This window comes from Oryctolagus cuniculus, chromosome 3, assembly GCF_964237555.1.
Source record: "Oryctolagus cuniculus chromosome 3, mOryCun1.1, whole genome shotgun sequence".
In the NCBI taxonomy this organism is placed as follows: Eukaryota; Metazoa; Chordata; class Mammalia; order Lagomorpha; family Leporidae; genus Oryctolagus; species Oryctolagus cuniculus.
In genome coordinates, this window is record NC_091434.1 from 97713957 (window position 1) to 97738530 (window position 24574).

Here is a 24574-nt window from a genome sequence, read left to right on the forward strand (position 1 = left end):
CATAAGCAGATTAATATGTATTCCATTCACTATCTACCATTTAATTGTATAATGAGAACCCAAATGTTTCCCCCTGCTGAATATTCTAATCACCAAACAAAAACTTTCTGCCACTCAGAGGACAGAGCCCTATTCCACTATCTAGAAGCCAAGCCTTCAAAGCCAAGCCTCCAAGAGGAACCTCCACCCTCACCTCCCATCCCTATGCTGGGGGTCCTTTGGTCAACTCAAGTGACTTACCAGTCACTTTGCTGGAAACCATTACTCAGGAATCACCATTACTCAGAACTCACAGGATGTGCAACAATGCAAGTTCTGGATTCTCAAGCATGATGAACTTACAAAACAAAAGGAAACACTATCTAACTCTGGACTTCAGCCTGCTCATATGTAACTACAAACAACATGGTTCTTTGTAGTTATAACGTTGGGACATTCGTTGAGAGATGTTTGTTTGCATAGCTAATGTCAGTGGTAAAGGAAAAACCTAGAAAGAAGGACAAAATAACCTGGACTAAACTCCATCTAGTAAAAATTGAGACAGAACAAAGCCAAACAAAGCAAAATCTTTGATGTACAAGAAATTTTATGTCAAGGGGAAAAACAGTGTTTCTTATCTGTGAATCTTTTTTGTCTCATGAGAATTATCATCATATGACATCATTCTTCCCCATAAATTGACCAAACTCTGTTCTCCAAGATTTTTCTCAATCTATATACTTTCTGGTAATTACCAGGAATTGGTTTTATTTCACTTCATTTTAGTAATATGTTGACCACTCTTAGAATCTCCCCAACCAAGGGCCCAAACACTCCTTACCCCTATAAATCGTTCTGATCTGATAGATTCAGCTGAGCTCAATTTTTTAAATAGAAGCTTCCTATAACTTCACTCTAGTCTTCACTTCTAAGATCACTTCAAATAGACTTAAATCTAGATGTTGTTATTGTTTAAATTATTTCAAGAGAAAGAGTGAGACATGAATCTCCCATCTATTGCTCTACTTCTCCAAATGCCTCGCACCTCCAGGGCTTGACCAGGAGTCAAGAATTCAGTCTGGGTCTTCCACATGGGTGGCAGGGACCCAAGTACTTGAATAGTCACCTTGTTGCCTCCCAGGGTGAAAATGTGCAGGAAACTGGAATTGGAATGAAAGCAGGAATTTGAACACACACACATTGATAGAGGAAGTGGGCATCCCTAAGAGGCATGTTAACCACTGCCTTGGACATAATTTTAAAAATTCCTTTTCTCCTTTATCTTGCTTCTGTAACAATAATAATATCTTGAGTTGATTTCTTAAAGTTCCTATAGCTGGTTATAGCTATTAGCAGTTCACACTACAAACTATTTTTTTCCTGCAGATAAAAATTGTTTTAGTTTTTCCATTAGTATTTTTGACTCATAAGTCACATTGAGTCACCAAATATCCCTTCAGGATCTCTGGTCATAAATGACGTCCAACAATTCTCCCACCGTATGGAATCAATTCACATTCGAAAACAGTAAAAAGGAAATTAGTGAACACTAAGCTTTAACACGCCATCTTCATGATGCTTACAAACAAGAGGAGCCACATTCTCCATGGCTCATCCTAACAGGAAAAAGTCACTGTGTTAAATACTTTCCTGTTATAGTTCCTTATTAAATGTTTTTTTGAATTTTCTTCATCTTACTTCACATTCACAAGGAGTCCAAAGAATTAAAATCTTGCATTTTGATTGCTTCTTTTTTTTAACATTTAGAAAAAGATTACAGAGTAGATATTGTTTGACATTGAATTTCTGTTAACCATGTCCTCCACCGGAGCATAGTTGTACACATTGTTTCAGAGCTAACATAATGGGGAATATTTTCAAAGAGGGCTGTGTTTCAAGCCAGATGGTTTATCTGCTGAAACAATTCTCCCAGTAGAGAAATAGTGGCTGCACAGTTGCAGTAGTGTTCATAAGCCTAGTGCAGTAGATTCATTTGGCACCCACATTTTGGAGTCAAACAAAAGTGTGGTTTGTGTGAATCTCAGACTCAGACGCTCATAAGTGAAAAAGACTTTTTTGTGATTGCACATTGTGCTTTATTGTACAGGCAGTAGTGTGTTTATATCAAAAATACAATGTGTAAATATGATATAATTTCAAAATATGTATTAATGATTTCACACATACTATGCAAGGGACAATACTAGAATAATTGCTGCAGAGATTATCGTGCCTGGCCCAAAAAGTGCCTAATTGCCATTTCTTGTGTTGAAAACAAATGCATTACCAAAATTCAGATACACTATGAAGACCAAAATTTAAGGAAAATAAAAGATTAGACACTTATCTTGGGCTTTTGACAAAGATCAACTGTTGCCTATGAAAATTCAAAAGTCACACTACATGTTCTATGCATTGCTCCTGCCACCTCCTCAAAAGGCTCTTCATTTAAATTTTCGATTATCATTTCTACATCTTGATGGGAACCTTAAGAAAGGCCTAGGTCACCCACAGAGTTGGTCCTTTACCCCGACAATGATCTGCAGAGCTAAAAGGATGCAAGCTGGAATCTCACCCTCGCTTGTCATAGGAATAGCCACTTCCTCCTATACTAGTGCTGGCCATATTTTAAAAATAAACAGAAGAGTTAGAGGATTCCAGCAGGGGGTTACCATGCTTTGAAATGTCTCAAGCATGTAGAGGGATGGGAAAATCCCTGAGATTCCAGAGATTATAAAAAAAAAAAAAAAAGCACATGGGAGGTTCTAAATAAAGAAATTCTGGGTATGTTGGGGAAGTTGGCACCAGCTTTGCAGTTCTTTTCCTCAGAGACTATTTTTGCTTGAGTTAGCAAGCGAGTGAGCAAGTGCGAGAATGTACATGCACGGATGTGCCCTTCTGTGTTTAAAGAAGTCAGTGAGCATTCATGACATTTTATTTTCTCAGCAAATAAGAGTCCTTTAAAATATATTGTTTTCCCCTGAATCATTTAGGTCCCCAATACGTATCATACCTCCCAAATTTTATTTAAACAAACTATGTCCCTGACTTCAAACCTTCAAGATGAAAGAACATATTTTCTTAACAAAACAGTAAAAAAAATTTAAAGCTATGACCCCACAAAGTGAATGAACACTTTTCTCACACACAAATACACACACAAACACAAGTATCACTTTAAAAAGCCTAATGTAGTAGGAGAAAAAATAGAGATAAATGCTAGAAACCTATCATCCTGAAATTAAGAGATAAACTAGAAAACCCCAGGCCTCAATACATATTCGCATATTAGCTTTTAGGGCCATCAAGTTTGAAAATCCAGATCAGAAGATTTCAGTCCAAATTAATATGTATATTAAATCCAAACAAATGTTAGAGACACATGCCAACATGAAATCTTTACGTAGCTGTTTCCAAAACAGTACCTGTGGGAAAATAAAAATAAAAATATATAAACACCTGCTAATTACCTGCATAATTTTGGAGGCCACCCAATATACTTCAACATAATTTCAATCTTAATTTTGTATACGCTGCATCTTGCTCTTTTTGAGTGAAGATTTACCAATATGCCACTTAATGCAGGCATTAGATGTGCTCAAAGTGACAGGGCTGTGGAATTTTTTTAATAAATGTTTTGGGAGATCTCTCTCTCTCTCTTTCTCTCCTCTCCCCATCTTGCTTTTTGCTTTTCTTTTCTTGTTAACATTTTCTAAATGTTGTCATTCACCAGGAGGCAGCTTGTGGAACATGGTGTTAGAAGGTATTTGAATCCCATTTCATTAACAACAGAACTTTTGTAAATATCTGGTAAAGGATCTTAAGTATTTAAAAACAAAGAAAAATTCTATTAGATCATATGTTTTATACTTTAAGTGTTATGAAACTAAATACTCCACCTCATTAAATGCTACCATGTCCCAAATACCAGCAACACTGCCCAGTGCTTCAGTGCATGACTGGGATGGTTTCCTCATTGACTGTTGACATTTTACGTCACTTTGGGTGACTTTACCAAGCAGAAACCAAGGGGTGTGTTTTTTCTACTTTGTTGGTAGACAGCATCATCAAAATTACATACATATGAAATCTGAGAAAGAAAAATTCCTTATCTCTGAAGGACAACAAATTCAGTGTAAATACTTATACCAAGAAGAGCAAATTTGGGAGCCAGCACTGTGGCGCAGCGGGTTAACATCCTGGCCTGAAGCACCAGCATCCCATATGGGCGTCAGTTCAAGACCCGGTTGCTCCACTTCCGATCCAGCTCTCTGCTATGTTCTGGGAAAGCAGTAGAAGATGGCCCAAATCGTTGGGCCCCTACACCCACATGGGAGACCCGGAAGAAGCTCCTGGGTCCTGCCTTCAGATCGGCACAGTCCAGCCGTTGTGGCCAATTGGAGAGTGAACCATCAGATGGAAGCCCTCTCTCTCTCTCTCTCTCTCTCTCTCTCTGTCTCTCCTCTCTCTGTTTAACTCTGATTTTCAAATAAATAAATAAATCTTAAAAAAAAAAGAAAAGAAAATTGGATATTTCCAAGAAGTGAACAAACTTAATTATGAGGCTATGGTTAAGTTAGTACAGCTCTATTGTAACCAAGTACTTTCTAATAGTTTGCTTGGCAAAAATATAGAATACAATTAAGATTTGTAAATATCATAAGACAAAATGCTGGTGATTTGTTAAATAAAATTTTGTGTAATATAATTTTCCTAACACAAAAACCACCACATTCTTCAAATGGATAAGCCCAAAAATTTGTTCAAAGATATTGTGAAATAATTTTTTTGAGAAATAATTGAGGAATCATGAAACAGATAAAAGCAAGGGAATTCCTCTCAACTGTTTCCATTAGAGGAACACTTTTTCTTCTCTCAATCTTAGCATCTTTTCATTCCACCCATTTTCAAAGAAATGATATTTATCATTATTGATATAAGGACAGTGGACACATCATCCTTTATTTCAGTGTATTTTGTTCTCTCGAAACTATGACTCAATATACCAGACACCTGAAAGTGAACTTCCAAACAAAATAAGGCAGAAAAGAAGAGAAAGCTACTCAATTCTTTAATGTTGGTGTGATTTTGACCATGCGCAACTCTTGGGCTCTGATAGACTCTGGGAGTACCCACCCATTAAAAGATAAAGCCACCAGTTTTCTCTGTTATATCATTTCTATAATGCCCTTCCTAAAGCATCTAGAACCAGCCTGGTTTCCATCAGGATATCTCCAGGCTACGATAGTTTGTAGGGCTCTTTCTGGTCAGGATCTTTAGATTCTGATTTAGCTCTGCAATCGCCATGCATGCAAAAATATAGCCGCAGAGATCTAAGCCACGATTCTCCATGTGGGCTGAAGTTTCCAGGTGGCTTTTGTGTGTTATGACTGTGTCTGGCCTCAAAACAAAAGCGAGTTGACAATCCCTTACCTCCTCCAAGCCGGTGCCAATTTTTAAATAAAATGTCTAGTGGTGATTTATTGCCAATGCAAATTGCCAGACTGGCAGCCCCATTTACCTACTAACCAGACAAATCAGTGAAAGCTAGGTGAACCTTGCCAGTTTCCCCAAGTATATTCTAGAAGCCATTCCAAATTTCATGCTTGTTCTGTTACCAGTTTTCTTATTTGTGTGCATTGGGAAAGAAAATATCTAAATGACCTTAATGGCGTAAGAAAGTGGTCATCCTTCCATTTGGACCTCCTGGGAGAGGTTGTCCAGGTTCATTTTCCAAGGTCACACATTCTTCACTTTAGGTAAGAACTGATGACAGTTAATGACCTGGCTTGAATAAGAAGCAGAGATGCAGAATGAAAAGATTTCTTTCCTCATCTAATATCATTTTAGGGGCATGTTTCCTACCCTTTCCCTAGGGAACAAACACCTGCCTTGGTGAGTCTCAAGGGACTTCTTATTCCTCTGCAATTTATAAGTAACCTCTCAGCTAGGGCAAATATTTAAAAGGCTAATTTGGGTCATATTTGGCTGTATCCATTCCTATCATTCGCTATAAAGTTAACCTACCTCTGTTAAAATCAAGTGCATGACTTTCTTGTTTTGCTCTAATCGAAAGCACTTCTTTCTATTCAGTAGTAGTTCAATGAAGACTTCTATATACATGTATAACGTGGTTAAAAAGAAAAGAAAAAATCCAAAGTCATCAATTCCTGTTTCTTTAAGATAACTAGCAGGCTGGGATAACAAATGAAACCTCTTCCAGCCTTATTTAAGCTGCCCAAAGTGACTTGTTATCAAATCAATGAGCAGAAATCTTTCTTGTCTCATCTCCATGCTTCTATGTCACTTGAATGTAAACTTCAGAACCATCTATATTTCATCAACCATTTTCTTCATGTATTATTTAATAAGCTGTTTAGAGCATGTCTAATTACAAGCATTTATTATAGAATTCAACCCTAGAAATGTATGAGAATGTGCTAAATTGTGTGCTACCTAAAGTTTTAATGAGAGTATAATACCTCTGGCCCATATGCTTCAAGAACGTTATCCTTAATTATGTAACATGGGTATTTTACTGATATCTGTTAACTGCTCCAGCAGCTGTGGTTTTCTGCTTTTTTGCACAGCTCAGGAGGAGCAGCAAGTTCAGTTTCCCCTTTTTGGGGGGTTGCAAAATCCATGCCCCAAACAGGTGTGTGCAATCACGAACCACAGTGATGAACCCAAACTGCTGCCTTTCTAAAAATTCCGCCAGCCGGTGACACACGCTGGTCAAGGTTGCACAACCTTGTTTTCCACCGGTTATTTTGATGATTCATTCCCCACGGGGAGGTGAATTTCAGCCATTGTTACTTTGCTCCTGTTTCTGATAATTAAAGGAATCACTTCCTCATTTTGATGACTTCTTTCTCCCTCTGTTGCTCTCACTCTCATTCACTCCCTCCTCTTTTCTTAAAGTGGATTCTGATCTTTAGAAGGTATTCCTTGAAATGGCTGTTTTTGTCTCCAAGGAAAAGGATTAAAGAAAAGTGAAGCAACACAAAGACACACGCACATGCACACACACACACACACACAACTCTTCAAGTTGTTAGTTCATAGCAGTGAATATGCCTAGATGATACAGCACTACAAAGTAATTATTTATTAAAAATATAAGCTCTCAAGCCAATAAGCAACTGGTATCCATTGCCAAGTTGCAACTGGGAAACTGCACGTTGATGCTATTGTTTACTCAAGAAATTTTTGTGGAATTGCTATGAGAGCCTCCCTCATATTGTAAATGTCGCATGTGGCAAGTTGTCCTCTTTACAGGGAGGATTTGATTTTATTAAATGTCCAAATTTTATCTGGAGCCAAGTCTGCTGATACATTGATCAAGTCTTTTACTTGTTAAATAATAAATAACTGTAAGGAATAAAAACCCCAAAGTAAATTTCAAAAAAGGATGCACAAAAACATTCTGAACACTAACAGATATCAATGGACGAAATGTAGTCTCTCAAACGTGACTGCCCTAGAGAAGACAATATTGTTTTTTAAATTTGCTTGCTTGCAAAAAATACAGTATTATTTTACTCTCCCACCTTGATTTTCTGGAAAATGGAGCAACCCAAGTTAATTTATTTTCCTTATTAAATGATAATCAAAAACATATTATAAGTATACTCTGTAGAAATTGCTCTCTTAATTAATGGCATCTAAATAGAAACAAAAATGCATCAGGGTATTTCAGATTGCTATAAAGGTTTGGATTTTCTTCATACTAGAAAGTGGTGCTCATAATAAGGGTATGAGTCATAAAACGTTAAAATCCAAATATCAGACTATTATTATTTACTATCTGTCACCTTGAGCAGGTGACTAGACCTTCATAAACATCAATTTTCTCATCTGTTAACTGTGGAAAATAATTCAAGTCTTGCAAAAGTATGATTAAATACACAAAAAATTTTCCAGCAGCATGTCTGGTGCATAAAAGATGACTTTTATGACAGTTGTTATTATTACACATCCATGTTCTCCACTGAAATATGAATTCCATAAGGACAAGTTCTAGGTCTCAGTTATATGTGTTACCCTCTATCCAGCATAATATCCGGCACATAAGGCTTAACAAGTACTTATTAAATAAAATAGACTGTATACATACTTTTAAATACATCAAAATTAAGAATTGTAAATAAAACTTAAAAATTTTATAATGAATTTACTGAAAAAGTAGTCCAGGGGCAAACAAGATTTGGTTTAGTTTACAATATATCTCAAGTTTATAACATGATACATTTTAAAACAGCTGATTTCTTGATGTCACCTTTTTTGTCCTTTTCAGTGTTCTAAGAAGCTTATTTGCTACCAAATACATAATTATTTCATTAGCAGTAATCACAAACAAATTAGGTGACTCTAGCCAAGAGAGATACATTGAGTAATATAGCAGAAGTCATAGGTTAGCTCCAGATGGTGAGGTGGTGGGAGGAGAACTTTTGATAGGAAGAACATTAAGCCACTACTTCTATAATTCTTGGTAGCTACAGGGGTGTGGGCTCCGTAAGGGTGGTGGAGCGCTGAAGCAAAGTCACACTTCCCCAAACACAAACTCAGAAGGGTGAAGTCTCCTCTAACCTGCTCCACACACAAAGTTAATTCTTAGTCCTCACAAATCAACCACACAAAATGACTCTTCAATGTACTGGGAAAATAAAAAGCAATTATTTGTTATACAAACAAATTAAAAAGTCTCACTTCATCAGTTTACTCGATGCCATATCTTTCCTTCTTCTCTCTACCTTCTAGTTTCATTTTTCAGAAATCAACACTTGAAAAGAAAATAAGTCTAAGAACAATTTTAGATGTGGAAGGTAATTGTGTGAGCTGTCCTTTGTGCAATTGATAGAACTGCAATTAAAGATAGAAGGATGCTTTATCTCTTTCAAGTAGTATCTTTCGACAGAAGGCATGAAGGTGATAACCACCCCCCATGACACCCAACAGCAAGTCTACTGACCCTTATTGGATCTCTCATCTATAACAGAAACAGAAGAGGGAAGTTCATATTTAAGAAAAAATTATTAATATAAAGAGAACATATTTCATGTATTTCAAAGGTACAATTCTAAGAAAACAATACTACTTCTCTCCATCTTTCTCTCTCTCCCTCGATCTCCCTCCTTCTTTCCTTTCTTTCTTCTTAAATTTTTGCAAACACATAATATCAGTTCACTCAATTACCACAGGCTTAATGTGCCACTACCACAATATTCAACAAGTAAAAAGTAGAAATACCATACTTCCACAATAAAATCACAAGATATCCATTTCATCCCTATACATTGTTTTACATTCTATATTAACTCCCACACACCAGAGAAAACATATGATATTTGTCTGTGGAATCAAATGCACACTTCATGAAAGGAATGATGGTGCTCATTAGAATCTTTCTTTTTTTTTTTTTTTGAGATTTGGAAAGCATTTTATTTATTTTTTTAACTTTTATTTAATAAATATAAATTTCCAAAGTACAGTTTTTGGATTACAGAGGCTTCCCCCCACCAAACTTCCCTCCCACCCGCAACCCTCCCATCTCCCGCTCCCTCTCCCATTCCATTCACATCAAGATTCATTTTCAATTATCTTTATATACAGAAGATAAATTTAGTATATATTAAGTAAAGATTTCTAAAGTACAGTAGACACAGGTGTCTTCAACTCATCACCATCAGTAGAAATTTGCCTTGAACTGTTCACTGCTGAATATTGCTGCTCCTGCTTCTTCCCAACACCTGGTTACAAAGAACGAAAAGGGCACCTTCAGTTTGGACATTGCACCTCTCTTGAAAAAACTTTGCTTTGTCACGGTACTTAGAGAAGAAGTTAGATAATTGTGTTTAGGAGAATTACAAACAAGGAACAGAAACTTTGAACTTTTTTTTTAAATCTTAGGTTGGAATCCCATGACCCAAGATTTTGCAAGTCCTGAAGGAAATTCAGCTCAGGCAACAAAGAGTCTTATGATACAATACCCTGCAATATTAGTAGCTAAACCCCTGATTCATAAAGGAAAATAATACAAATAAAACAGAATCCCAGAATTAAATCACCAAGAAGCCCAGCTAACATTACAAGTCTTCACCCCTATTCTTTAAAGTCAAAGGTTGGGACCACCCTCCTGTAATAACAAGTTTCATCACTTATTTATGTATATCTGCCCTCCAGTCTAAGAACTGGTTTAGTGCAAGAACCAAATCTTATACTTCTTTCTAATCCCAATTCCTGGCATTGAAATTGACTGAGATGAGATATTGCAAAGTATTTTTTAAATAGGTAAGTAACATAGAGGATAAAAGAGGATAAACAAAGGGTTTATCTATGAATTATAATACATCCTATAATTCAGCAATAAATACTATTAATAAGCAAAGATAGCTAATTCTTTTCCACAGAAGTAGGTAGCCAGGCTCTTTCCTTACCCCTGCCCATTTGCCATTTCCCTCAAAAAACCACCCATTCATCAGGGGATTGCCAAACTTAAGAGTCTTATGGATCAGAACTGAGAGGAATAGAAGGGCAAGTCTCTGCAAGACTCATCTACTAGCCTTAAAATCCTATTGTAACTGTAGCTAATAACCAACTCTCTTCAGTATAAAAGCACTATTCCTCCCACTGCCTTTCCATCTCTGTTAAGGGCAGTTCCAGGCCAGAAATCTTGGTGCATCATTAGTGTACCTGTTTCCCTCTAACCTCTCATCTGATTAATTGGGATATACGATTAATTTTTCCTTCAAAATATGTTCAGAATCCAACCACTTCTTAACCACCTCCACTGCTACCAACTTGGCCTATGCCACCACTCTCTCTTGTGTTCTTTGTTTTAAGATTTATATATATATATATATATATGTATATATATATACATATATATTTATTTATTTATTTAAAGACAGAGTTACAGAGAGGCAGAGGCAGAGAGAATGATTTCCCATCCATTGGTTCACTCCCCCAGCTGGTTCCAATAGCTGGAGCTGAGCCAGTTTGAAGCCAGGAGCCAGGAGCTTCTTCTGGGTATCCCAAGCAGGTGCAAGGGCCCAAGGACTCAGGCCATCTTACGCTGCTCTTCCAGGCCATAGCAGAGAGCTAGATCAGAAGTGGTGCAGCTGGGTCTTGAACCAGTGCCCATATGGAATGCCAGCACTGCAGGCAGCAGCTTTACCTGCTACACCGCAGCACCATCCCCTCTGTATTGAAATAGCTCTTAAAAGCTATGCATGCCCACCTGAGTCCAGTCTTCATGTATCAGGCAGAGTGACCTCCTCAGTCCCACGCCATACCATGTCATTCCTTCCATTGTCATCCACTGATGGTTTTCTATATTACTCAGAAGAAAATCCAAAGTCCTTACTGTATTCTAAAAAGCCCTACATTATCCACCCCTACCCCACTGCTCATACTCATTACATCTGTCTATACTCTGATTGCACCCCCAGTTCTCTGCCAGAGGCACACATGATCCAGCACCACTCTCTGTCCTGCCATTGCATGAGACATGCTCCGCTGCCTGGAATTGCTTCCCAGGTGACCAGATGCTGTGTCCCTCATCTGTTCCTTGTCTAAACTGTTCTCACTGAGGCCTTCACTCGCTATTCTATCTAAACTGTCACCATCTTTCCCTGACACCTAATATTACCCCTTCCCTGATATTTTTCACCCTTAGCACCTACTACTCTCTAAGCAATCATTTATTTTTGTCCTGCTTATTGTATATAATTTCCAAAGATACCTAAGTTTCATCATTCAAAGCGAGGGCTTTACCTTTTCTAAACTGCTATATACCCAGAATATACAACAATTCCTGGTAGGTACCAGGTCCCCAGTAAATACTTACAAATGACTCAATGAATGAAAATTCCTTTAGCATTAACATTTTATACATTATTCACCTTTGATTTTTCTTAATGGGGTGGCAAGGTTGTGAATGTTGAAAGAAATAATTGTTAAACATGTCAGTCTTAGACTTATTCATAATAAATAGAATGGAACATTGTTCTTTCAAGAAGCTGTATACTGCCTTACTAGGCGAGGAAGCTACTCAGATGTTGAGCTTACATTATGAGAGGGAATAAACGACATGGTAATATTTTAAAGTATTTTCACCAAAAAGTAATAAAGAGAGCAAACTATCTTTATTTCAAATAGTAGTATCTATAACCAAAATAAGCCAGGAAATTGATTTCACTAGAATAGTGGAATACTCCACTAGAATATATTCTAGAGTAGTCTAGAATATTCCACTAGAATAGTTTCAGCACTAAGTAAAGTAGGTAGTTACATTCATTTTTTTTTTTTATTGACAGGCAAAGTGGACAGTGAGAGAGAGACAGAGAGAAAGGTCTTCCTTTGCTGTTGGTTCACCCTCCAATGGCCGCCGCGGCTGGTGCGCTGCGGCCAGTGCACCGCGCTGATCCGATGGCAGGAGCCAGGTGCTTCTCCTGGTCTCCCATGGGGTGCAGGGCCCAAGCACTTGGGCCATCCTCCACTGCACTCCTGGCCACAGCAGAGAGCTGGCCTGGAAGAGGGGCAACTGGGACAGAATTTGGCACCCCAACCAGGACTAGAACCTGGTGTGCCGTCGCCACTAGGCGGAGGATTAGCCTGTTAAGCCACGGCGTGGCTACATTCATTTAAAAAGTAAAATTTTTATAGAAACAATATCCATTAAAGAATGTAATGGGTCAGGAGGAAATCTTATTAACTATAACAACAAAACAGATGAAACACTATAAAAAATAACATTCAGCATTGGGTAAAGCCTACATGAATAAGATATTTAAATGCTGTAAAGAATGGCAACAGGGAACATGACAAGATTTCTGTCTTTATGATGTCTCAAAGGCACTGAATGTTCAATCTGCCCAAAACCAAACTCATGATGTCCAAACAGACCTATCCCAGTGACCACATGTCTAAGCATAGAACCACCAAGGATGGTAGGCAAGCCCAGAACCTGGAACGATCTCTGTTTCTACTCTTGCCCTGATCATTCCAAACCATCAACAAACTCTATCGACTTTCTCTCCTACACATTTCTGGATTTGTCTCCTGTCCATTTTCATCACCAACACCTGAACCTCAGCCATCATAGTCTCCCTTTGTACCATGAGGATACGGTTTCCAACACTATTTTCCTTGTCTTTAATCAGATCTTTTAAGGTGATCAAACTGATCCTTTCTGAAATAAACACTCGTTAGTTACTTCTCACCATTTGTATCTTAACTCAAACATCAGTTTCTCAGAGAAGACATTCATGACTATTCAGTTTTTTATCCTATCATGTACTACTCAGTTAGCCCTCAGTGGACCTCTGGTTGCATGATAATTTAATTAGTTTCCATCTCTAACATCAAAACAACTTACAAGTTATTTAAGGATTAAGATAGCACCTCTTTTGGTTTCCCTGTATTTCTATCATTTAGCATAGGATCTGGCAAATAGTGAATGCTCAATAGCTAATTGTTGAATTAGATGTTGTGAAGATGGGCCTTTGCCTTGGTCTGTTCTACAGAACCTCTCTCCATACCCCCCCCACACACACACACACTATACTAAGAGGAAAAAAGGACTTGCAGACAACTTTGCCATGTGGCTGTCAGTTCATAGCTACAGCATACTACTAACCCTGACCTTGAATATCTACTCTCATAATTAACACTTTTCAGAATCCAGGGAAATACTTCTTCCCATTTCCTGCCTTTAATCTTCAAAGCAAAAAGTAACTGAATAGTTGAGAAGTGTGTTGATGATGACGTTGGATGTTGGAAAGGATCTCACTTAGAATGAGTGACACATGTACAATTAAGTAAGAGAAAAGACCAATTAATCATCAGGTCAAATCCTTCCTCTCAGACAGTATGAATGCAAGAGATTCTTGCAAAATAAGTATAATTTCCCAGAAGTGTATAGCACCTTTCCTGCTTCTTGTCATGTTCCAATTCATAGCGCAGGAAATATCATCTGACACAGTATTTAACAGAACTTTTCATGTGTCAGGATGGCAATGCTTATACTACCTCAAGGTTGATGAAGGTGTAGGGAAGTAGGCACTTTTCGCTATAATACAGTGTTAAAAAATTTATACCATCTGATACTTTTTCATGTTAAGGTAATATTAATACAAAAAGAACAGATTCAATGTAGTTCATAGGTATAATTACATCAAAATTTAGACTAATGTTCTGGAGAATCAATATATCTTTTCCATCTTGTTTCTATCATTATTTTTGCTACATGATCTTGGGAAAACTTCTTAAACTCACTATGCCTCAGTTTCCTCCTCTGTGAAATGATGCTAGCAATATTGTCTACTTTGTACATCCCAGAGTTTTAAAGGATACTGCCTGTAAAGTGCTTAGCACAGAGCCCAGCCCATGGCACTACTTGACTAACACCATGCATCACAATTTCTATCTCTTCTTCCACCATCTCCTCCTCGTCCTCTTCATCACCATCATTGCCATCAGAACAAACACTGTTTTATGTCTTTAAAAATGGAAAACTGGGATGGGTATTTGGCCTAGCAGTTAAGATGCTGGTTGAAACTCTTGCATTCAACATCAGAGTGCCTTGGGTTGACTCCCAGATCTGGCTCCTGGTTCCAGCTTCCTGACAATGCAGACACCAGGAAGCAGCAGGTGACAGCTCAAGTACATAAATTTCTGCTACTCACATGGAAGTCAGGATTGAGTTCCTGGCTCCCAGCTTCATCCTAGCCAGCCCCAGCTATTATGGGCATTTAGGGAGTGAACCAGAAAATGGGTCTCTCTCTCTCTCTCTTTCTCCGTCTCTCTCTCTCATACACATACTTTCTTTATTTTTTTTATTTTTTATTTTTTTTTTTTGACAGGCAGAGTGGACAGTGAGAGAGAGAGAGAGAGAAAGATCTTCCTTTTGCCATTGGTTCACCCTCCAATGGCCGCCGCGGCCAGCGCGCTGTGGCCGGCGCACCACGCTGATCCAATGGCAGGAACCAGGTGCTTCTCCTGGTCTCCCATGGGGTACAGGGCCCAAGGACTTGGGCCATCCTCCACTGCACTCCCTGGCCACAGCAGAGAGTTGGCCTGGAAGAGGGGCAACCGGGACAGAATTTGGCACCCCAACCAGGACTAGAACCCAGTGTGCAAGGTGGAGGATTAGCCTAGTGAGCCACAGCGCCGGCCTCATACACATACTTTCAAATAAATTTTAAAATGGAAAACTTTGAAGTTCTTGAAGTTATATGTCATTAAAAATAGTGAGATATATTCATATATGTTCATAGGCAAAGTTGCTCATTATATAAACTCTCCAAATAAGGAAAGTTACAGAAAAATAGATATATTATAATCTTGTTTTAATATCACCTATAGCATAATTATTTGTTCATGTATAATACTCATTTATGTATATAATTAAAATACATGCCTCCCAGAATGACACAAAAAATTTTAGAAGTGGGTATATCAGGATATTTGAATTAGGGAAAGGATTTTATAAATCATGTTATTTTATTTTATTCTGCTTGTATTTTTGACAAAAAGGACATTTATCACACTTACAATTTAAAATTTTAATTTATTTAAAGTTTCTTTTTTGGTGTTTGAAGATATAAGTGTTCACCAATTCCAGAACTTACCATTCCTGGGCACACTGACTGATTTCCCATTCTGGCTTTCGGTCTAGTTAAAGTCCCGTGACCACTTCTGACCAGTGAGCTGAGTGTGAAAGTAACATGTATGACTTCTGGGACAAGAGAGTTCAGAGTTCATGTGATATCCCATAAAGCTCCGTCTTTATGTGCACTGGCAGCCCTGAAAGACGTGATGCTGCTGGTGTGACTATCAGACAAAACAGTACAATTCCTTCATATGCTTTCAGAAATGTTGTACTTTTTCCTTTATAGTCTCCATTCCTTAAGTGGAGAATACCTTTATCAATAACTTTAGATTGCTTGATAGTTTAATAAATTACAAACTTCCATATGTAGCATGTGTTCAACAAGCAAATTTCAAATATTTATTTGTACCAGGAAACTGGAAAACAAGACAACCAAACTCAGTACCAGACCTTGCCATGTACACAGCCTTTTCAAAATGGGATGCCTGTAAACTAATAGCCAAGAGAGACAGCATAGGATACTGAGCTTGATGGACAAGTGAGTGGGCAATTTATCATTCCTGATGATCTAGCAAAGCATAAAAGGAGATGCTGTTTTTGGGGAGTTTGGGTCAAGTAGGTGATAGTTTAGTTTTGAAATCTGATAATGTCTCAAAGGTGTTTAAAATAAATTATGATAACTTTTCTCCTCTTTTATTGAATAAAGCAGAGTAAATAATGTTGAGCTATGTTTACACACATTTTTTATAAAGAAGTACTTCTATTTAATTTGGCTCTATCTAGAGTTAAATATAAGTATTTGTACTGCTCTTTGAATTACTTGATTATTTCTCATTTGGGATTGGTAAATAGTGGTTTAGTATTTTAAACACATGAAATTCAGTCCAAAATCAGATTTATGTCAGTCTGGTAATTTAATTGAAAGCCATGGCTACAGTGAACAGAGCTAGAGGTGTGATCAGATTGCATATCGAGCAGTAAACAGTGGAATGATGCTTACACAGCAGGTTTGAGTCTATCATGTTTCACCAGTTAAGGTGGAGGTAGAAAAACTGCAGGTTAAAACAGCACAACAAAATAAGACATAAATTACATGATATCTGATATTCGACATGCATTTTATCTAGTTACCTCTTTAATAAAACCATCATCTACTGAACTCAACGTTAACGTCCACAAACACTACAATATTCTACTTTGTATAGTTTGTGAAACATAAAATCTCAGCATTTGGAAACCGGAATTTAAGTGTATATAAGCTTAATGTCATGTAGTCAATACTATGTGACTAATATTGTGTCCACTTTGTTGTGTTACTCTCTTTATTCTGTAGTAGCTCTTAATTCATCAGTATAGACAGTACTACCAGGTGTGATCATCTTTGTCAAGTTTTCAACCTCATTGAAGGACTAGCAAATCAATACTTTTCTTCTCTCTCATATTCCTATCTGTCCCACTGATATCAGTTGTAGCTCAGTTCGTTATTCTTCCTTCACATTACTCCTTTTCTTAGACTCCCAGGAGTTCCACCAGAAAATATCAATGCTTTCTGGTCAATCATTTAATCTAGATTGTGATTCATGTGTCTCAAAAACAGTATCTTACTTTTATTGTACCCTCTTGTAAATGTTCAAATCTTTCTTCAGGTCTTGGACATATTTATATCCATTGACTCAGAAGCAGGAATGAATTCTACTTCTTGGAAACCATTCTAAGGGAGAAAAAATCAAAGAAAAGAGTCAGCATTCTCATCAAAGCATTTTTTGCAGGCACGAAACATTGTAGACAAACTAAATATCCAACAAGACGGGATCATAAAACAGAGTATTACACAGCCATTAAAAATAAGACAGCTGGAGACTGCTAAATGATACAAATAAATATTCACTGCATGCTGTTAAATAGCAATAGTCTGCCTGATTACAAAATGTCATATACAACTTGCTCTCATGTTTATGACTATATGTACACAGAGAACATATAGTCATACAAAAAGATATGCAACAAAATATTAACAATTGTCACTTCTGAGGACTAAAATTAACTCTTCATTTGTTTCTAAATTTCCTCATTAGATACATATTTAAAAATATATAATGTACACACTTCCACAGAATCTTACGTCTTTTTGCAGTGCTTACTAAGCCTAACCAGTAAGTGCAATCCTTTCTTAGAATGAAGCAATTCATCAAATAATGCTCAACCACTGTTTAATACAGAGAGGAAAAGTATCTTGAAATACACAGGACGGACTCGTCATGTCAGAAAACAAGAGTTACTCAAAACCCTGACGCTAACACTAAAATGTGTCTATCCCACAACCAGGCAGTCAAATGCTGACACTTCAACTACCAAGACCATGTCAGTTCCTGTTGGTTCAGATCCTCTTTGGGCTTGCTGTTCTAATCTAATTTAATTCAGTTTTTAAGCTAACACTATAAAAGAACCCTAGCCTGTACAATTCCGAATGGTATGGAGCTTCACCAAGAAAATCAACTCACAGAATAAGAGAGAGAAGTCTGACTACACTCAGGACAAGGGGTTAATGTTGTCCAGCTGATGGTGCCCTAGACATTCAAAGGCTGTGAATTGAACTTTTCAAGCAAAAAAAAAAAAAAAAAGGAAACTGCATGGTTACAAACTTTATTTTGTTACTTTCCATTTTCACCATTATTTTGCAAAACAAGACACATTTTTCACATGAAAAAAAATGAAAACAGCATGAGTTCAAAATAAACTATTCAAGGGTTCTCTTGGTAAGTCATTTCTTGGGGCTGGCACTGTGGCACAGTGGGCTAAGCCTCCACCTGTGGTGCCAGTTCATGTCCTGGCTGCTCCTCTTCCTACCTAGCTCTCTGCTATGGCCTGGGAAAGCAGCAGAAGATGACCCAAGTGCTTGGACCCTTGCACACACATGGGAGATCCGGAAGAAGCTCCTGGTTTCTGGCTTCTGACCAGCTGAGCTCTGGCCATCACGGCCATTTGGGGAGTGAACCAGTGGATGGAAGACTTTTTTTCTCTGTCTCTCCTTCTGTCTGTCTGTAACCCTACCTCTCAAATAAATAAAATCTTTAAAAAAAATAGGTAATTTCTCCACTACTCACTAAAACCTGCATGTAACACCATGCAGGGATAATTCTGTCACCAAACAGAAATGATGCAGTGACTCCAAGGAGAGGCTTTCCCTTGTAGACAAAGGTGGTTTCACCACTGAGGTATTTTATTACAGAATGAGCCAAGGCACAAAGATTTATTTGTTCCCCAGAAAGGACATATCTGAAAGATTAACAAAGCAATTATTTAGGTAATAATTCATTAAAAGCTTCTCTGCAAGGTAAAAAGGGAGTCAGAGATCACCTCTCTTAAGAATACTTGCTGTCCATCATTACAGACTTGGGAATTTTTAGAATGATCACTAGAGCGCTGATCCTAAAGCAAAATCAGATTCATAGCTCAGCTCCAGAATGCCTTTGATCCTGCTTGAACCCTCCAGCCTATGACACAGCCAACCTACTGTCATTTTTAGGAACTTTTCTGTATGTTTTACTGTGGAAAGTTTGACTACAAGGTGACGTGGTGAAGAGTTTTTCTGGTCATGCCTGTTAGGAGTTCTATGTGCTTCCTCTACTTAGATGTCCCTCTCTCCAAATTGGGAAACTTTCCTGTGATTGTTTCCCTAAATAGGCCTTCTAGTTCATTATCTCTTTCCACACCTTCAGGAACTCCTAAGACCCATATGTTGGGTCATTTGACCCATATATCTCCAACACCATTTTTTTTTTTTTTTTTTGACAGGCGGAGTGGACAGTGAGAGAGAGAGACAGAGAAAAAGGTCCTCCTTTTCTGTTGGTTCACCCCCCAATGGCCGCCGCGGCTGGCGCACCACGTTGATCCGAAGCCAGGAGCCAGGTGCTTCTCCGGGTCTCCCATGGGGTGCAGGGCCCAAGGACCTGGGCCATCCTCCACTGCACTCCCAGGCCACAGCAGAGAGCTGGACTGGAAGAGGAGCAACCGGGACTGAATCCGGCACCCCAACCGGGACTAGAACCTGGGGTGTCAAAGCCGCAGGCGGAGGATTAGCCTACTGAGCCACAGCGCCGGCCTCCAACACTATTTTTAAGTTTCCTAATTTTTTCTTGGATTTTTCTTTTTTTTTTTTTCAGTCTGACTGAAAGATTTCCAAAGATTTGTTTGCTAGCTCTGATATTCTTTCTTCTGTCTCGCCAAGTCTACTGTTAAGGCTTTCCACTGCATTTTTTATTTGATCTACTGAATTTTCATTTCTAATATTTCATTTTTATTTCACTTTAAAATCTCAATTTCATGGAAAAATTTTTCATTCATGTCATCTATGGTTTTCTTTAGTTCATGGATTTGCTTCTGAATGCTTTTGGGTAATCCTATGATTAATTTTAATTCCATTTTTGGCATTTCTTCATTCTCTTCACCTTCACATTCTAACACTGAAAATGTTGTGCTCCTTTGGGGAAGGGAGGTCATGGTATCTTCCTTATTCTTGTTTCTTGAGTTTCTGCATTTGTTTTTAGGCATTTGTAGAGTTGATTTTTGTTTTTTTGTTTTTTTTCCTCTAATGCCTTTTATCTTTGAGCTATGCCTCTGTAGCTTAGTGGAGCATCTGCACTTTCCACGAATATCAAGAGGTATGTGGTGGGTGTGGACAGGTAGCTCTGGTCAGTGTTCAAGGGTGGGGTGAATATCCAGGGTAACTCCCAAGTTGGGCATGGAGGTTTCTGCTTGTTTACAGAAATGGGGCAATGGTCACCTCTGTGAGTGTGATCATCCCCTTACCTCCTCTCTTATAAACTGAGAAATACCCAGGTGTTAGCCCTCCATGTGTTCAACAGTCATCTGTGCCACCATGATCTGCACAAATGATCTGCACAGTCCTCACTGTGAGTACAGTTCCTGCTGCAATTACCCGCCCCAAGGAACCAAGGAGCTCTGAGTGTGATTGCCCAGGGACCCAGCTACACCTTACACCTTCGCATGTAACCATGCAGTCCCCACAGTCTCAGCACACAAGGCTCTCACAGTCGCTGGGTGTGGAAGGTTGGCTCTGCCCTGTCAATCTGTCCAGTCAACAAAAAGGCAGATGTTCTCCCAGCCAGCTCCACCTAAGAGTCTTGATCCTAGGAGGCTGGGGTGCCTTACAGTTCTACATGGGCTCCCAGCCACCTCCCAGCCAGGCTCAAAGTCAACGCTGAGGATTTTTCCCTCTGCTACAGTCTCTGAATCACACCCATGCATAAGAGCCACTGGCCAAATGCTGCTCTCCCCCTGCCACTGCTGCCAGTAGTGCCAAGAAGAGGGCATCCTGTTTCAGCTGGTTGCTGTGCCCATGCACAAAGGCTTCCAAAGCTGCTGCCCAAACCCAAAATGGCACCCATCCTTTCTCAGCCAGGCAGCAGGTGCTGTTGTGGGGAGGTTGGGGCAAGATAAAGGTGCTCCCTCTACTTCCACTGGGTCTGCAGACAACCACTAGCAACAGCTATCCCCCAGGGCTCCAGTCCAGACTTGTGTCACACCCTCCCTCAGGCTACATATCACCTCAGTTTCCTGCAGCCCAGTCTCACCTCCATCTCCGAGTCGCAGCTAAGATACCTCCTGCTCTGGTTCTTTGCGGCTGCAGTCATTCATGTTTGTGCTGCACCTCTGCATCCTCCACACAGGTCCACAGCATTCCTCTTTCTCTTGTAGGATTTCCAGTGCAGTTTTCTCTTCAGTTCTCCCTGAGAGCGCACTTCCTACACTTTTTTCCCTTTTTTTTTTTTTTTTTTGCTAGCCTAGCACACTATGTCATTTCCTAAACCACCATCTTGGAATCTCCAACTCTACTGTCTTGCACATGAATTTGAACACATGGAACCAAGATACATGTCAGTAAGCATGCCCTGAGCATGGATACAGATACATGATACAGAAACACTTTACCTCCATATGGCAAGAACACCGAACTATAAAGATCAAAACCTCAGTACTAAAGCTTGTTTGTAGGACAACAAAATGTGCTGATCTGGCATAGGAATAATCTTCTTTCCCAATTGCCCTTATTATTTTCAAAGCCTCCCAGATCAACATGATTTGCTAGCCTTATGTTGGCATACTTCTCATAGCCTATACATGATGAAAACATACTCACCACTTGCTTTTCTTTGCTTCAAAATAATTGTGTAGTAGTTTAAAGGCAATGAAAGTTTTAACAAGAACCAAGGAGCAAAAATAAAGGTGAAGCAGATTCCCTGCAGATGGTTGGTTTCAGCTAATGGGTTTCAGGTCACACATAGACAAGGGTCAACGTACATGATCATGTTTTCTTCATAATTTCTTAATCCAAATTCAAAGTTAGTGGTTTCTTTTATGAATATTTTATCAGACAAGAATAAATGCAACATTTTATTTGGATTACACCACTCAGAGAAAGGGGGAAACAAAGAAAGGCCAATAAATCTTAAAGAGTTAATTATTTATAAAGAGAAAATTTACTTTCTATGTTGTGACTTGTTTTATTGGTACACTGCAGTTCAACTTAGATTAAAACCAGAAAGTTTATTGTTTCCCAACAGAAAAGTGTCATAAATAAACAGTAGAGAATTTTTTGTATTTGTGCCAAATCATCTACAAATATTTATAACAAAAAGGAGAAATGCATTCCTAAAATTCCTCAAGTTTTAAATTTATGAAATGACAATGAAGTATACTTAGCACCAAACATTTAGTATGGGGGTAAACAGGGATGGACCCTTTTCTAAAGATGATGGCAACTGGAGAGCTGGCATATTAATCACCCCATCTTTGCTAGATTGTTTAGGGGCTCCCTAGTTCAATTTAGTTTAACCACAGAACTATACAAAATCTATCATCAAAGAATGTGCTATATCACATAACATAACACTCTAGTGACCAGAAGGGTCCTGTTGTAATCTGACCTATGGATCTTTAATTACCATTACTTGTGATACTGAAATCAATACCTCTGCTACTCCATGAGAAAATAAAATACCAATAAGAAGAAACTTTGGAGGGAAATTTTACTCCCCAACACAAAGTAGGGACTCAATAAATATTTATTGAATCAGATGGATGAGTGGATGGATGACTGAAGGAAGAAGTATCAACTCAGTACTCTAGGTTTTAATCCCAGTCCCCTAAAGAAGTCCCAACAGTTGCAGAGATTTTCCAGCTTGTGCTGACCCCTAGGAAAATGACAATTATGCCAGTCAGTTACAAAGCAGTAACAATCCTAAGAATGTTCCCAAGTAGGAAAAGTTCTCTAGGAGAAAATGTACTTAATTTCATGTCAGTTTGGACCTACAAATCTACAAGTTTTCTCTGTCTGTGGCTCTTCTGTACAATACATGTTGCTATAAACGACCTAGAAAAGTTTTCCCCTATTATCTACAAACCTTGACTTATCGATAAACTTTCTTCCAGAATTGTAAAACTAATAGCTATTGTTTATTGAACCTAAATATGTACCAGTCTCTATGTAAAGGATCTCAGATATATGATCTCATTTGTTGCCAAAAATCCTCTACTTACATTTATCTGTTCATCAAAAATTATGTACCAGTTTATACAAGGCAATGTTCTAAGAACTAACAAATTGGTCAGTGACGAAATCTAACCAAAACTCCTTCCCTCCTACTGAACACATTTTGTCAGGGTGTGGGAAAAGGTGAACAGTAAATATAATATTTACTGTTATCCCCATCCCCACCTTTAAAAATGAAGAAATTAATGTTGAGAATGACATAATACTCCAATGAAGACACTGGCAACAAACAGTAAATTTAAGATTTCAAATCCAAGACTCTACACTTAGCTCTGAACCAGAAAAAAGGTGCGTACTTGGAACCCAAGTTGATCGTCCAAGTCCATAGCGAGGCTTATATGGCTATATGGCAAATCCTGTCATACACCAATCATCTTCATAGTCACTGAATGAAGCCAAGCTTCTCATCACCCCTCAATCTGTGATCTACAACATACAGTGAAGATCAAGGAACCACGGTGATGTCTCTGCCATAGTACTTCATTCAGTACTGGGCCACTGAGCGGAAGGCACATATGCTTCCTGAATCACATTTGGTTTTGAAGGAATATGTGACTAATTTCTTCCAATGTGTTGCAAATATAAATGAGTGTGTCACTTATAGGAAAGAATGTTTCATTTCTAATTCAGGACCCCTTGCAGCTCTCTTTCACTTTTTGTATTAGCCTGAAAATGTTCAAGATGGCAGTTACAACATCAATACAATGCTCGGAGTAATTTCAATGAGAACTCCTCTGCCAATGTGTGACGGAAAAGGACTATGGAGGAGAATGAAATGGCTATGGTTTGCATGTGATTTGGCCGGAGGAGTGGCACTGCTGAGAGAGTGGGAACTTCAGGAGATGGGGTCGAGGGGGAGGTCACTAGATCTTGCTGGGGGTCATGCCTTCAGAAAAGATTACGGTTCTTGTGGGCCCCTGGGTTTGCTCTCAGGACAGCAAGTTGTTAAAAGAGTAAGCCTGATGCCTGAGTCACTCTCTGGCTTGGTGTCTGGCGAGGCAATGCCTTACTCCCACTCATGCTCCCACCATGATGCCATCTGTCATGATACGATGCAGGCAAGAGGGCCCTCACCAGAGCCGAGTAAAAACTGTTACCATGCCCTTGAACTCTCCAACCTGTGTGTATTTTATAAAAGTCTTGGGTATTTCTTTGTAAAATAATGAAAAATGAACTCATTTAAAAAAAACTTGTTTTTAAGACACAGGAACTTTCAACACTTTTGTTGCACAGCACAACCTAGCTGATATTTTGTTCACTGGGGACACAGGAAATTCCTATAACTTTTTTGTTGTGGTTATTTATAATAATGTAGCAGAAAAAGTGAGTTTAATAAAAACTTACAGCCTACGCTCTAGAAAGTAGCCATATGGTATCTGGTAAAGAATATATTAGAAAGCAAAAAGAAT

The 24574-nt window shown here is 38.5% G+C and overlaps 1 long non-coding RNA gene across 1 annotated transcript; it reads right to left on the bottom strand.

The window, feature by feature from the left end:
* Positions 1-9559: 9559 nt before the first annotated feature.
* On the bottom strand, positions 9560-21956 carry LOC103348755 (uncharacterized). The gene is made up of 3 exons (XR_007920406.2): positions 21187-21956; positions 17198-17303; positions 9560-9728 (listed from the first exon to the last, which is right to left on the bottom strand). It is a non-coding gene; the product is annotated as an uncharacterized lncRNA (long non-coding RNA).
* Positions 21957-24574: the final 2618 nt, after the last annotated feature.